General features: G+C 41.6%; 1 pseudogene; it reads right to left on the bottom strand.

Moving 5' to 3' along the window:
- Window positions 1-9758: 9758 nt before the first annotated feature.
- LOC103783319 (protein FRG2-like) lies at window positions 9759-11442 on the bottom strand (annotated as a pseudogene).
- Window positions 11443-16210: the final 4768 nt, after the last annotated feature.

Here is a 16210-nt window from a genome sequence, read left to right as displayed (position 1 = left end):
GTGACTAAAATAACTTTTTTATCTTCTAGGGATGTTGATCAGTTCCAGAGGTTAAGACAGATTCCAAATATTTAAGTCTTTGAGTCAAAATCTGAGCCCTGTATTGTGATGCCCTGTATCTGCAAGTTTCCAAGAAATTTACCAACTTAACAGTATTATTATTTGAGTCTTCTTTAGTTGGGCTAGCAATGAGCAAGTCACCTACATACTGAATAATTGCGTCCCTTTCCAATTGTAGATTTCTTAAGTCCTTAGCTAGGCCATTTTCAAATAAGTTGGGGCTATCCCAGAACCCTTCAGAGATGACTGTCCATGTTAGTTTTGAGGCAGAATGTGTATCTGGATCAGTCCATTCAAAGGCAAACATATTGTGAATCTGGATGCATTGAGATGCAGAAAAATGCGTCTTTCAGATTTAAGAATGTAAACCAGCTTGCATCCCCTGGGACTCGGTAAGTACTGGGGACAATGAGGTGTATGGAGACAACTGCATTTCTTAATGCTCTAAGGGTTCTGACAAATCTGTACTTGCCATTAGGCTTTTTATCTGGTAACATGCGAGTATTGTAAGGAGACTCTCATAGCCTTAATAACTCATACGGCAAGAATTTGGCAATAAGGGGTTGAATTTCCCCTCATGCTTCTTGCCTTAAAATGTATTGTCTCTTCTGAGGGCAGGAGAACTAGGCTGAAGTTGGTTTGAATGGGGGAGGTGTTTAGTGCATTTCCCAGAGTCTGTGTGGCCCAAACCTCAAGATTTACTTGAGACAACACCTCAGATGGTAAGTGTGACAGCTCATTCTTAACTTCTTTTTTTCCCCTGAGGGGTCAGGAACAAAAGTAACACTTTCTATGCTTTATGATCTGTGAAGGTGACCATGACTTGGTCTCCTGAGTCAATAAATCTCTCCCCAGTAAGAGGTCAGGCATTCAGACAGTACTAAAAAGGCAGGCGAGAAATCCAGAGGCCCTGGAGGACAACTTAGAAGACAGGCAGTGTTTTTGGGCTTGTCCATCATGAGGAGACAGGAGCCCATTGTATTGAATCAGGACAGAGTAATCTGCTCCCACACCTAATAAGAAGTTAATACTCCTACCTGCTACTTCCAGAGTCACCTGAGGCTCCTCCATCTCTGGATAGCTAATAGTCCAATGGGAGCGGAGGCAGGAAGTATCAGGCCCTCCCACTTTCGAGTCTGCTGGGCTCTGAGGATGGCTCCCTTGGAAGCACAGTGCATTTCCTTTGGCAGTGGCTGACCTTCCTACAGAAGGCACATTGATTTGTATCCAAGACACAGTGGCCCAGAGGCACAGACTGGGACTTTCACCTTCTCACTTCCTCTGTGAGGGCCAGGGGTTAAGGGGCTGCCTCTGAAGTGGTGGAGAGCACAAGGCTGCAGCTAGAAGCTGGGCCTCTTGTGAGATTTGCTTTATTTTATGTTGTCTCTGCCCTATTCCTGTGATGGAAAACTGCACAATCCAAATCTAAAATCTGATCCATGGGAGTCTGGAAGTGTAAGGCTGCTTTTGGTGGCTTCCTGCAGATATCAGAAGCAGACTGGGCTATAAAATAAACTGCTAGCAATGCCTGTCCCTTCTTGGAGTCAGGGTCAGTGTTGGTGTATTTCCTCAAAGTCTAAATTATCTACCCTTGTAATAAGGCTAGGTTTTCATCTTTTCTCTGAGTAGTTTTCCAGACTTTATAAAAATTAAAAAGCTTTATCATACTTTTTTTTTATTCCTTCAAGGAGTCAAATGATCATAATTTTTTATCCCAATTTCTATATCTCTCTATATCCCACTTTCTTCCTAATTCATTTGTCTTTTCTAGATTCTAGTTCTCTTTTGGGTCCTAGTCAGGCACTGCTGTGCCTCCTACTTGATAGGTGTCATGTCCCTGGTTGCAGGCTGCCACCCTATTAGCATGTACCCTAGCCACTCCTATAATGCACTGCTTTTCTACCATGCAGCAGGTAAACATAAATATATGCAAATCCTGCCTGGTCAAATCATACATCCAGGTTGGCCTCTTAAATTAGTCTATGAATTTTCCCAGAACCTCTGAAAACTGTTTTAGTTTCTCCTTGCATATGGCTAATTCAGACATAGAAAAGGGTACATATACCTATATAGTGTCCTTATTATCATCTGTCACTTCCCAGAGAGGGCAAACATTCAAGTCTGCCAGCTGATAAGAGGCCCCACTGCGTGTTGTTCTGGTGAAGCTCGGGTGTTTCGAGAGTGGGGTGTGTATGTAAGACAGGACTCGAAGGGCAGGGAGAAGAGGATGACCAGACACTAGATAACCCTGGAAAACTAGACGGAATTAATAACATGTTGCACATCTCACCAGAACTGGAAGGAGTCTGACAGTGTTCTTATGGGGTGCTCAGACTGGCAGGGGGAGTTCAGCCCCAGCTAAGAAAAGCCTGATATTAAGAGGCACTTGCATTAAAAGGGTAATCAATTATGTGCCGTCCCTATTTTGTCTTTTCCTCCATCAAACATGTAGAAGCCCAATTTAATTTTTTATCCTGACCAAGCATCAGAGAAGCCTGTATATAATGTATTTCCTCCCACTTAGTTTCTCTTCTATAAAACAAATTAAGCTGCAAAAAAAGAAGTCAGGCCCAACAGGGGAAATGGGAAGGCTGTAACTTGTATATTGTAATGTATCAGTCCATTTTCAAAGTGGACTATGCTATGACAAAACTGCTATGACAAAACTGACAAAACTCTTTCGGGAAAAAAGTGACATGCTGGGTTTAGAAAGTAGGGTCCAGCTGCCCTATACCAGCTCATCAAAGATGGCCTTATGGTTAAGAAATGAGAGAAAACTGTTAAGAAAAAGTCTCATGTTCTCCATCTTGAGGCTGTTTGCAGAGGGTTGTCATAAAACAGGCTCTCACTAAACAGGCGTATCTGATCTTATCATGTAGGGCTGTTAAATACATTTCAACTTCTAGTCATAATGATGGAGAGGTTACTGCTGATCTTTTCTGATAATTAAGATACAAAAATACTAGGTTCCAAGACATCTCTTTTTTTGTGTCACTTGGACCAGTGGCAAATTAAATAAGCAGTCAGCTAAAAGTCAGAGGATCACTGAGAAAAGTAAAAGCTAAACTGTTTGGGGCCTCTTTCCTGGGGCAGCCTCCAGGCTACTAGAAAACAGAGGCGGTGAGCAGAAAGATGACAAGATGCAGAGCACTCAGGTGAGGGACAGAGCGCACAAGGTGGACAGTCCAAAAAGAGAAAGTGGCAAACATCTTGTTTAGCCAAATCCATTCTTCTCAATATACCCCAGGGCCTCTAACCCTGTGGGCTTGGCCTCTAATCTGAGTATGACACCCCCAGGTCTCTAACTTTGGGCTGAGTCTCTCACCCTAACATTATACCCTAGGGTCTCTCACTTAACGTAATGGTGGATAATCATTCTTGCCCACCTGAATGGCTTCACAACTCTAAAAGACAGCCCACTTGCCAGCTGATTGATTCTGTGTGGACTGTTTTCCTTGGAGTGGGGGTCTTGTCTTGGTGTCCCTTCATGGCATTGCTGAAAGATGTTGCTGGAAAAGAGGGTCCTGATACAGATCACAAAGTAGGATTCTTAGATCTTGTGCAGGAAGAAATTTGAGGTGAAAGAAGCAAGTTTATTAGAAATGACTCCATTACGGAGTTGGACATCCTCAGAAAACAAGAGCAGGAATGCATTGTCTTTTGTTAGTGTCTGTACTTATAAGTAACTATAAAGAGAAAGAGTTATAATTAAACTTGGAAGGTGCAGATGTACTCACTAAAGTCGGGGCTATTGGTTTTAACAGTGACCATTAACCCGTTGACCTAAGCCAGCTCATTAATATTATCTTTAAGAAAAAATGCTGCACTCCTAGGACATTTATACATTTTTTAGGCTTGGTGGAAGATGTCTTGTATGGCCATAAATATTCTGCAATTGTAATTTGTGGCCAGCTAAAAAATGTGACTATTTTCAGACTATAGGTATTAACCTTCTAGATGCCTTGTGAGTACCTAGCTACTCATATTAAGATAGAGAATTCTAGTCATGTTTATTAAACTAGAAGCTTGGTAACCATGAGTTCCTCTAACACAGCAAGTCTACTCCTCAAGGAGAAAATGTATTTCTCAGGAATTTTGTGCATTTTGTTTGATGGCATTTGGTATGTTTACCAAAATGGCAGAAAAGAGTGAAATTAGTCCTCAGAGATTTCTCAGGATTGGATATAAAGTAACAAATGATTATAGTTAATATGCAAGTTGACACAGTTGATATGCAAAAGAAATTTTGTCTGGAACACAATGAGATTTTTATTTATTAATTACTGTTATTATCATTTTGAGACAGAGTCTTGCTCTGCTGCCCAGGCTGGAGTGCGGTGCACCATCCTGGCTCACTGAAACCTCCGCCTCCCGGGTTCAAGTGATTCTCCTGCCTCAGCCTCCCAAGTAGCTGGGATTACAGGCATGAATCACCACACCCAGCTAATTTTTGTATCTTTAGTAGAGACGGGGTTTCACTCTGTTGGCCGGCTGGTCTCAAACCCCTGACAACAAGTGATCTGCCCACCTTGGCCTCCCAAATTGCTGGGATTACAGGCATGAGCCACCGCTGACAGCCACAATGAGGTTTTTAGATAATTCTGATTTCCTGCTACTGAGCAGGGAGCTGAGCAAATTCAGCAGATCATGGGCCTAAAGTAGGAGAAGACTGAAGACAAACTCTAGAACATACGTGATTAAATTAATTACAATTGAAATCAAATCAAATTTAATAAGGCTGTACATCTTAGTCTCAAGATGTTTCCCCTCATTTTGAAATGTGGTGTTATTCAGTGGGAAAGAAAACTAGTGTTTATCTCCAGAGTAAAGAACAGGGTTCCCTGCAGGGATTGATTGAGAGCTATGGCTCAGGATTAAAAATCCTTCTTTTTTCCACTTATAAACTAAAAATTAATTTCTAAGCCCCTATTGACTAAATGGACCCCTCTTCTTGGATAAGGACATTCCAAAGTTAACCTGAAAAGCTAGTTCAAGCCGTGGGTCACATATGCCTCATTATACTCTCCTCGCTTTGGTTTTAATTTTAATTTTAATTTTTAATTTATTTTTGTGGGTACATACTTGGTGTATATATTTATGGGGGTACATGACATACTTTGATACAGGCATGTAATGAGTAATACATAATAAAAAACAGGGTATCCGTCCCCTCAAGCATTTATAGCTTGTGTTATAAACAATCCAATTAAAATAGCATTTTAGTTTTTATAAAATGTATAATTAAATTATTTTTGACTATAATCACCCTGTTATGCTATCAAATACTGTCTTATTCATTCTTTCTAAAAATTGTTTGTACCCATTTAGCATCCCCACTATCCCCCATTTCCCACACTGCCCTTCCCAGCTCCAGTAACCATCCTTATACTATCTCTATGACATCAATTGTTTCTAATTTTAGCACCCACAAATAAGTGAGAACATCTGACATTTGTCTTTCTGTGCCTGACTTATTTCACTTAATATAAAGACTTTCAGTTCCATTTATGTTACAGTAAATGACAGACTCTCATTCTTTCTTATAGCTGAATAGTACTCCACTGTGTATATGTACCACATTTTCTCTATCCAGTCATCTGTTGATGGACATTTAGGTCTCTTACAAATCTTGGCTATTAGCAACATTTGTTTTTGACTGACTTCTGGTTAAAAGCCACCTTAATTGGGGTGAAATGGTATCTCATTTTGGGTTTGATTTGCATTTCTATGATGATAGTAATGTGGAGCACCTTTTCATTTGTCTGTTTGCCATTTGTATGTCTTCTTTTCATAAATGTTCATTTAAGTTTTTGTCCACTCTTTAACTGGATTACTAGAATTTTTCTATAGAATATTTTGAACTCAATATATTGTAGTGTATTAGTCTGTTTCTGCACTGCTATAAAAAAACTGAGACTGGGTTATTTATTTATCTATTTATCTATTTATGTATTGAGATGAAGTCTTGCTCTGTCACCCAGGCTGGAGTGCACTGGCATGATCTTGGTTCACTGCAACCTCCAACTCCCAGGTTCAAGCAATTCTCTGCCTCAGCCTCTTGAGTAGCTGAGATTACAGGCACCCACCACCATGCCCAGATAAGTTTTGTATTTTCAGTAGAAATGGGGTTTCACCATCTTGGCCAGGCTGGTCTTGAACTCTTGACCTCGTGATCCACCTGCCTCAGCCTCCCAAAGTGCTGGGATTACAGGCATGAGCCACTGCACCTGGCGAGACTGGGTAATTTATAAAGGAAATGGTTTCATTGAGTCACAGTTCCACATGGCTGGAGAGGCCTCAGGAAACTTACAATCATGGCAGATGGGGAAGCAGGCACCTCTTCCACGACAGCAGGCGAGAGAGCATGTATGTGAAGCAAAGGGGGAAGAGCCCCTTATAAAACCATCAGATCTCATGAGAACTCACTCATTATCAGAAGAACAGCCTGGGGGGAACCACCCCCATGATCCAATCACTTTCTACCAGGTCTCTCCCTCAGCACCTGGGGATTACAATTCAATATGAGATTTGGGTGGGGACACAAAGCCTAACCATATCATGTAGCTATTAATTGCTTTTCAGATGGGTAATTTACAAATATTTTCTCCCATTCTGTGGGTTTTCTCTTCAGTTTATTGTTTCCTTCACTTTAAAAAAGCTTTCTTACTTGCTGTAATTCCATTTGTCCGTGTTTGCTTTGGTTGTCTGTGCTTATGGGGCATAGTTTAAGAGATTTTTGCCCAAACCAATGCCCTAAAGAGTTTCCCTAATGTTTTCTTGTAAAAATTTGATAGTTTGAGGTGTTAGGTTTAAGTCTTTGTTTCATTTTAATTTGATTTTTGTATGTGGCAAGAAATAGGGTTCTAGTTTTATTCTTCTGCCTATGGCTTGCCAGTTTTCCCAGCCCTATTTATTACAAAACCTGTCTTATTTTTTATTGTATGTTCTTGGCACTTTTGTTGAAAATAAGTTTAGTTTAGCTGTATGAGTTTGTTTCTAAGGTCTCTATTTCATTCCACTTTTCTTTATGTCTGTTTTTATGCTAGTGTCATGCTGTTTTAATTACTATAAGTTAGTAGTATAATTTAAAACCAGGTAATGGAATTCCTCCAGTTTTATTTTATATACTCAGCATAGCTTTGACTATTATGGTGTTTTGTGATGGTTCCATACACATTTCAGAATTTTTTTTTCTATTTCTGTGAGGAATGTCTTTTTTTTTTTTTAGATGGTGTCTCACTCTGTCACCTAGACTGGAGTGCAGTGATGCGACCTTGGCTCACTGCAACCTCTGCAGTTTGGCAGTTTGAGGCGTTAGGTTTAAGTCTTTAATTCATTTTAATTTTTGTATGTGGCAAGAAGTAGGGTTCTAGTTTCATTCTTCTGCCTATGGCTTGCCAGTTTTCCCAGCCCTGTTTGTTACAGAAACTGTCTTACTTTTCGTTGTATGTTCTTGACCCTTTTGTTGAAAATTAGCCGTATGAGTTTGTTTCTAAGTTCTCTATTTCATTCCATTTGTATTTATGTCTGTTTTTATTCTAGTGTCATGCTGCTTTAATTACTATACCTTGATAGTGACCAGCAGGCCCCCTCGCAGAGGGCAAAGCAACGTGGAATCCGAAATCACGCCGCGGTCGCCCTGAGTGTGACTCCTGCGTGGACGGGACCGTCCGGCTCTCGCTCCGTGGCAGGGCTCGGCCTGGGGATGTGCGGTCTGTAGACCGCGCGGGTGAAAAGCCGTCGGCCGCCTGAGCTGCGGCTCTTGGTCTTTTGGGAAATCGCCCATTCCTTGGGAGTGGGATTCCTAAGAATCTCTCCGCAGCGCGGGAACCCAGGCAGGCGATCCGGAGGGACGGGAGCGCCCCGCGGGCCGACGCCGCTGTGGGCCCAGCCCTCGGCCCGCCCTGGGCGCTGAGCAGCTTTCGCGGGGGCCGGGGCTGCTGCTGCTCCCGGAGGCGGACGAGCGCGCTCCTCTCCGTCCCTCGCTCCTTCCCTCCCTTTCTTCTCCCTTTCCTGCCTCTCCTCCTCCCTCGCTCTCTTTTCTCCTTTCCAATGTCCCTGCCGCCGTCTGTCTTTTCCTCTCTCCATCTTTCCCTTTCTCGCTGTCTCTGTTTTTCTTCTCATCTCTATTTTTTCAACCTTATATGATTCTATTGTATCTCTGTCATTGTTATTTGTTGCAAGTGTACTTTGCAACAAAGTACATTTCGTTAAGATATTTACATTCCTATTTAGACACGTTATTTAGGTATGTGCATTTGTTTAATAGACGTAAGGGTGTTTCAGACTTATTCTACAGCATAGTTTAAGCATAATTTTTATAAGCACTGACAACCCGAAAATTGTGTGACTCACATGCCTGTGATTTTTTTCTGTTGCACTGGTCTTGAACAAAAGCTCTATATCTGCAACTTATATCTGTGTGGTATCATTGAATTGCCCCATTTACTGGAGTGACAGAACACGATTTCCTGACTACGACAAGAGCTATGGGCTGTGGGGAGGTCAGGGTTAGGATGACACAGAAATAAAGATAAGTCATTCTCTTTTTCACATCTGTAGTAAACACTAATTCCATATGAAAGTAAGACAAAATTATCTTGAAATTTAAAATTCCAAACATCAATGTACATTATTACATATAATGAAAATTATAAAGCAACCAAATAATTACAACAAATAATGAAAGATTGTATGACCTCAATATAAAATACAAGTAGAATATATGTTAAATAACAAAATACACTTTATGGTAGTATATTATGAAATCTCCATATCCTGCAATACAATACAATCAATTGAAACGTGTAAAATACAATAGGATTTAATTTAGGATGTTTATAATGAAAACATGAGGCAGGTGAATAAATGAGTACAATCATTTACCATTTAATATATCGTTACTTAATTTTTTTGTAAAAATATTAAAAGTAAACACCTTGCATGGTAATTTTACTATAATTATATCAAACTTTAAAATGTGTAATCATTTTTCCACAGCAAGTGCTATTAATGTTTTTTGGATATTAGTACTTCATGGGTTCAGGCTAGAAGAGTGAGAGCCTACAACCTATTCTGAAATAAAAGAGGAGCAATTTCTTGGTAAGGCGGTTCATGCCTGTAATCCCAGCACTTTAGGAGGTCAAGGCTGGCGTATCACTTGAGTTTGAGACCAACCTGGCCAACGTGACAAAACTCTGTCTGTACTAATAATACAAAAAAAAACAAAAATAGCCAGGCATGGTGGTATATGCCTGTAGTCCCAGCTACTTGAGAGGCTGAGGCATGAGAATTGTTTGAACCCAGGAAGCGGAGGTTGCAGTGAGCTAAGATTGTGTCACTGCATTCCAGCCTGGGTAACATTTCTTTTCTACAATCTAAAATATGCAAACTCATATGATCACATTCTAATATTTTCCTGATTACATAGAAATGCATGACTGTCATCAGACCTCCATATCTAACATGAAATATAAAATTTGTCTATAGCATCGGCCTTTTACAAAATGCAGAGCTTACCATTCTGATTATATCGTTCAAATTTATTTCCTATGATTTCTTCATGTTCTGTCATTTATTAACACAGTGCATCTAATATTGTCACTGCTGGTCATCTAGAGAAATCTGAGCAGTAGCAGGTCCTCGTTCTCATTCCCAGAGCTGCATCCTCTGCTGAATAGGGTCAGGGTCCTCTCAGCTCAAGCCTCATCGGACCCACTGACATGCTCAGGTACTGACATGCTCAGGTACAGCATGCCCAAAAAAGGGTGAGCTTCTCTATTCGGGCCTCTATCCCCAGGACCAGACAGTGTGGCTGAGACAAGCCAACCCTCAGCAGGTAAGACTTAAGCTCCCTGGGTGGCAATGGCATAGAAGGTCTGCACCTGGGCACACAGAGGCCCCCAGATCCAAGTCAGCAATGTGAGCTGCTCTCAGGTCAGTGGAAAATGGACCTGCTGTGCCCACACCTGGGCTAGGTCTTGATAAGTAGCCTCCAGCATAGCTCCAACAGAGGTCACCAAGCTTTTTCCAAGTGCTGGTCATTGGAATCCTAGGGCCCCAGACCTGTGCCACTGGCTGTGCCCAGTGCAAGCCCTCGAATGTCCCTTATGGTGGGCATCACAGATCTCCTGGATTTCACTGTAGTGCACAGCAGTGGAGGACTTTGATTTTTTTTTTTTTTTAACATCAAGCTGCGTTCCTCTTCTGGACAGTTCCCTGCAGAGAATGCATGTGAGAGACTCGTCAGAGCAGTCCCCACAGACCCTCATTTCCAGAACCTCTTGTGCACCCAGGTGAACCCCACTTGTCTCTCCCACTCCTTCCTGACCATCTCAGCACTGGAATGAAGTGAGGCTGAACCCCTTGTGAGTCCACAAATATTCTCAGAGCTAAGATCTCAAAAATTTACTTGTCACTAAGAAACTCCCTTCCTGCTGAAGACATGTATAAAAGTTTCCTGATTATTTGCCCTTTGGGGCCACAAAAAACAAACAAACAAACAAACAACAAAAACACCACCATTACCAAGAAAAAACACCAAGATTCTACCTGCTCTGTCTTGGCAGCTGTCCTTGGAACTGATTTTTCTTTTCGTGAAGTTTCCCCAATATGAGCTGGACTCTGGTTCTTTGAATCCAATGAGAGTTTGAAATAGTGCCTCCAACTGAATACCCTGAAATTCCTAGTCCATCCTGGACACGCAGGAGCTCAGGTTGCCACCAAACCCCAGCTCTCTTCTGTTCTGCAGTGTCCAGGATCTGTACGGCCCTGGCTGCCAAGGAGCTCCCAGTTTCCTTGCCAGGAGAGCCTGTGTTGTTGCCCTGTCCCTTCTCACCTTCAAAGAGTCAAATCTTACCTAATCTAGCAGTGCTGTTTCTGGCTTTGGGCTTGGTCTCCTGGGACTTCTCCTCTTTTGGATTTTTGGATTTGGCTCTAATCCTACTGCAAAAGAAAGCTTAGGTGACTCACCTCTCCCTAGGCAGGGTCCCATATTCTATCTCTGATGCATTTTTGCGGATCTGTCTTTCAAGTGAAGCTCTTTTGCCAGCGTCATGAGTGAACACGTTTCTCAAAGTCCCCTGAGGGCGCTAAGCCATTTCCCATCCCCAATCTCAAAATAAAACCCTACCAAAGACACATAGCTCAGTATCCCTGATTCCAACCCTCCTTCCAGCCTCCATAGGAGCAGCCCAAGGCCTTACCTTGCCTTTGTATGTGCTTCTCACTGGAATGGGAAGAGGCGGTCTTGCCTTTTCCTTTGAACGGTTTCCTCTCATCTGAGCCCTTTCCTGTAAAGGAGATCTGTTGGAAAGGGGGCTGGTCAGTGGAACATCGGATGGAGGAGCAGCGGAGATCGGGGTCTTCATTTCCCTTTCCCATGTTGAAGCTCAAGTGAAAGGTGCGCTGTCTTATCCCTCTGCTACTTAAATTGTAGAGACCCTTCTCTACTATCTTACACGTCCAAATGCAGAGTGTGGGTTTGTCGGCTGGACCTGCCTTTTATAGGTCCCTCGGCTGGGCTTGGCTTACTCTTATTGGCTGAACAGGTTTCTCCTTCCTGCCACTCATTAGAGCCTCAATAAGAAAAGTTTCTTGCTGTAGTTCTACTGGGGACCTAGACACAGTTAAGGGGAGACATTTTCAGGATCCTGTCATAGTGACAAGAAACAAAGAACCGGGAGTACAGGGATCAGAAGATTGGGGAATCATTTCTTCCGATTTCTGTCCCAGTTCCTACCTGGAAGGATTTATGATCCTGTTCACCTTTCAAGATGCAGAATTAAACATACCTATATTGATATATGTTATATATTTTGCACAGAAGATAATTTATTATAGGGTTAAAATTATATACATAGATATTATAATTTCTCAAATGCTTAGAAACAACAAATATCAAGATATGGTTGACTGTATTAGATCCATACATATATGATGAAATAAAACTGCAGAGAAAAAGTAAATACCAAATAAAATGGCCCTTTCTACCTAAAAAATGGGGAAGATAATTAGATCAAACGCACCAAAATCGAATTGATTAGATCACAGCCAGATGTAACCTAATCAGCCCCTATTTCCTGAGGTAGCAAAAACTGTAGGTGGAAAAACTTTCCCCCTTTCTCACCCTGCCTCAGTCATCCTGGGAGCGCCACTGTGTTCTGTGGAATTTACCCAGCCCCCCTAGTAAAAATGGACTTGGTCCCAAACAGGTAACCCAACTGATCACAGGAAAAACAGCCTAAATGCTGAACATCAGCTCCTGTCTTCACACCGCAGACACCACCCGAATCCCATCAAAGCCCACGTTGTTTCTCAACATCCACCAGCAAGACGTATTCCAGGGCAGCCTCTCAAAATTGCCTCAGTGAGACGGGACAAGGTGTGGTGGAGCTCCAGGTTCAGAATAGCTGCCTCATCCCTTCCTACTGCGGCGGAGTCTGCCTCTGCTGGTCAGAGCCCTCCAACTGTAGAAGGGTTAGTGCATGTCCCAGCCAGTGTCCCCTAAAAGGACCTTCTCGTCTCCCCCTCTGCTGAGGAAAGCATGCAGGAATGAGACCTTCTACGTTAGGGAGTACTCAGCCTCCAGTCCCAAATGACTTGATTGACTGATGAACTGATTCCCTGAGGAGGAGAAAGACACGGGGAAGATACTGTGTCGGGTGAATCTGTTTTCCCAGCTGTGCTGTCTGTGCAAATAGTGGAACCAAAAAAAAAATTAGTGGTCGACAGACACTGCCTAATGAAATTGTCTGAATTTAAATGGAACTTATCATAAAATCATCATATACGCATCATCAATCCATGCGTCTCCAATATCATGTACAATTTATTTGACATATAAATACATTTTGATATACTATGATATCATAATATTGTATAAAATTTTATCAGGTAATTTTATAAGAAAGTTAAATTTTGTAGTAACAACATCTAAACTTAATAGAAAGCTAGAAAAATTATCTGCTCTTGTTTAAATGACTGCTTTTTGGATAACTCTGTAAAGGGTCTGAAGACGGGTCTGCTACTTACTTGATAAGACTTCGACTTCTAAATCCTTGCTGTTTTTAACCAGTGCCCTACCAAGATATGAGAATATTTTACTCTAAGAAAGCATGTTCATAGATACCATAATAGGAATTTTGTTCATTTTAGTTGAATTATTATAACATATTGGTTATTAATAGTTTATGTACTACTACTCTCCCCTAAATTTCATTTTGAAATCTCTAGTGTAACAGTCTTCCTTCCTTCCTTCCCTCCCTCCGTCCCTCCCTCCCTCCCCAGTTTAGCCAGAAAGTGTTTAGGTTACACATAAACCATCACTGTAACAGTCTTCCTTCCTTCCTTCCTTCCTTCCTTCCTTCCTTCCTTCCTTCCTTCCTTCCTTCCGTCCCTCCCTCCCTCCTTCCCTACCCCCGCCCCCACAGTTTGGCCAGGAAGTGTTTAGGTTACACATAAACCATCATTGTAACAGCTTGCCTTCCTTCCTTCCTTCCCTCCCTCCCCAGTTTGGCCAGAAAGTGTTTAGGTTACACATAAACCATCACTGACTAGAGACTGTTTATTTGAATTTAGGTGATGCCCTATGTCTATTCACAGTGTGTGTAGATATTTTAAATTACACTCAGCTTGGGAGAAAAGAACATTGAGTAGTGGGGAAAAGTCTCACCCACAGCTGTTATACAAATGTACAGACAAATGTCTGGAGAAGATAGCATGTTTTCAAATATTTTCATCTCTTTATCAGTCTCTGCCAAATAGACCCTCAGGGGCTCTCTCTGTCTCTTGGATGAACACTCTCCTGAGGGCTTGGAGACATCCACAGTATGAGTTAACCACCCACTGCAGATTTAATAAATGTTCAAATAAATGAGATTGAATGAAAAATAAAACACCTCAATCTGACTGTTCTTTTATGCTTTTCTCCCAGATGTGCACTGATCCATTACTTACAACAAACTTGGACTATAAATTCTTGCATTTGTCTATGCTGGGAGTTCTGTGAGTCAGACTTCACCTGAATAATTTTAAGAGTATCTTGGGGGTAAAAGAGATGAAAAATTACATGTTCTTCTGGAGACTAGTATTGTATCAGTTATTATTACTGGACTTCATTCTCCCTCTACCAGTCTGTCCCCGTGACCATTTTTATTACACAATTGTTATTATTATTATTTAACTTTCTGAGTACTAAGTGTGTGCTATGGTGTAGTACGTGACGCAAATAAGACATCCTTCTTTCTCGGGGTTTCCAATGTAAGTCATCAAGTTCAATATTTAGTCATTAGTGTTCTTTTATGTATACACATACAAGTACACACACTACACAAATACATATAAGTACAAATATAGATGTATCTATACCAATAAGTTAAATAATTGCCAACTCATGCACTACTTCTCTGCCTAAAAAGGACAATTTTTTAAAAAGCATACGACAAGTCTTTATTTAATAGCAATTTTAAATCACAGAAACTATTTTTATATTTCTATTTTTTATACAGAATTCAAAGTAATTAAAGAATTTCATGATTTTTCTCTATAGATGGCCTTTGGTACTACTACCACATATTACCAAAGTGTCTCATCTATCGGACAGTCTCCTCTGATCGTTTAAAACTAGAAAACTGGACAACGCAAAGGCTTTAGCAGATAACTGAAGTGGACTGGTAAACTAATACACATGAACTTCATAGAATTTGGATCTAGATTGAATGTCTATCAAGACTGTTAGAGGAGGGATATTTGTATAATTGGTTAATAGACCAAGAAAAGACACCATTTGGTAGAGCTTTTACACATTAACTGGCTAGTACAGGGGCTCGTGTGAGGTGTATGTGCCCGAAGGCATGTTTTATTTTCCTGGTAATTAGTAGGGTCAAATGGACTTCATTAAAACTAGTCTAAATGTCAGGCAAGCAAAGAGAAGTAGTGGGTCATATGGTTATAAGAGCAGATAGAGACAGAAAGTTGAGTCACCAGACTGGCCATCACAGAGCCAGACACTTGGTTTTATCTGACGACAGTTTCCTGAACTCAGACCCAGTCCTGCCTGAGGCCCGAACTAAGACCCAGTTCTGTGAATGCAGAGACACTGTGCTCGGCTGCCCTAATTCCACCGTAAGTTTGTGTCATATGCCCTCAATACTTACGGTAATTTAAAAAATGTCTACTGTTCACAGCATAATCCAAAAGAAGGAAAACTGAGGGGTAGAGAAGGAAGGAGAAAAAATAAAAGGAAGAGGGAGAAAGATGGAGGCAGGGAGGGGGAGACAGTGGCTGTAAGCAGGTAAGATGGGATATTAGAGTATCTGGAGGATCCGTCAAAGGGAATGACAATGTAAGATTAAAACATGGAGATACAGATTTATTTTAATTACACCAGTAATTTTGAACATACTCGTTATAAAACTTTGAAATGAATAAAAATAGTCTTCAAGATATTTTAAATAAACTTTATTTTTTAGAGCAGTTTTAGGTTCACAGTAAAATTGAACACAAAATCCAGAGAGTTTCCACAAATCCCCATCCACATCCATGCATCTCCCCTCCCACTGTCCACATCGCGTAGCAGAATCTAAATTTGCATGCGTTTCCTCTCCCAGTGTCCACATCCTGTAGCAGAATCTAAATTTGCATGCGTCTCCCCTCCCACTGTCCACATCCTGCAGCGGAATCTAAATTTGCATGCGTTTGCTCTCCCACTGTCCACATCGCGTAGCAGAATCTAAATTTGCACGCGTCTCCCCTCCCACTGTCCACATCGCGTAGCAGAATCTAAATTTGCATGCGTTTCCTCTCCCACTGTCCACATCCTGCAGCGGAATCTAAATTTGCACGCGTCTCCCCTCCCACTGTCCACATCCTGCAGCGGAATCTAAATTTGCACGCGTCTCCCCTCCCACTGTCCACATCGCGTAGCAGAATCTAAATTTGCACGCGTCTCCCCTCCCACTGTCCACATTGCGTAGCAGAATCTAAATTTGCATGCGTCTCCCCTCCCACTGTCCACATCCTGCAGCGGAATCTAAATTTGCATGCGTTTCCTCTCCCACTGTCCACATCGCGTAGCAGAATCTAAATTTGCACGCGTCTCCCCTCCCACTGTCCACATCGCGTAGCAGAATCTAAATTTGCATGCGTTTCC

This window comes from Pan paniscus, chromosome 2, assembly GCF_029289425.2.
Source record: "Pan paniscus chromosome 2, NHGRI_mPanPan1-v2.0_pri, whole genome shotgun sequence".
NCBI lineage: Eukaryota > Metazoa > Chordata > Mammalia > Primates > Hominidae > Pan > Pan paniscus.
The sequence above is the reverse complement of the archived record's forward strand: the minus strand, read 5'-3'. Positions and strand labels throughout refer to the sequence as shown.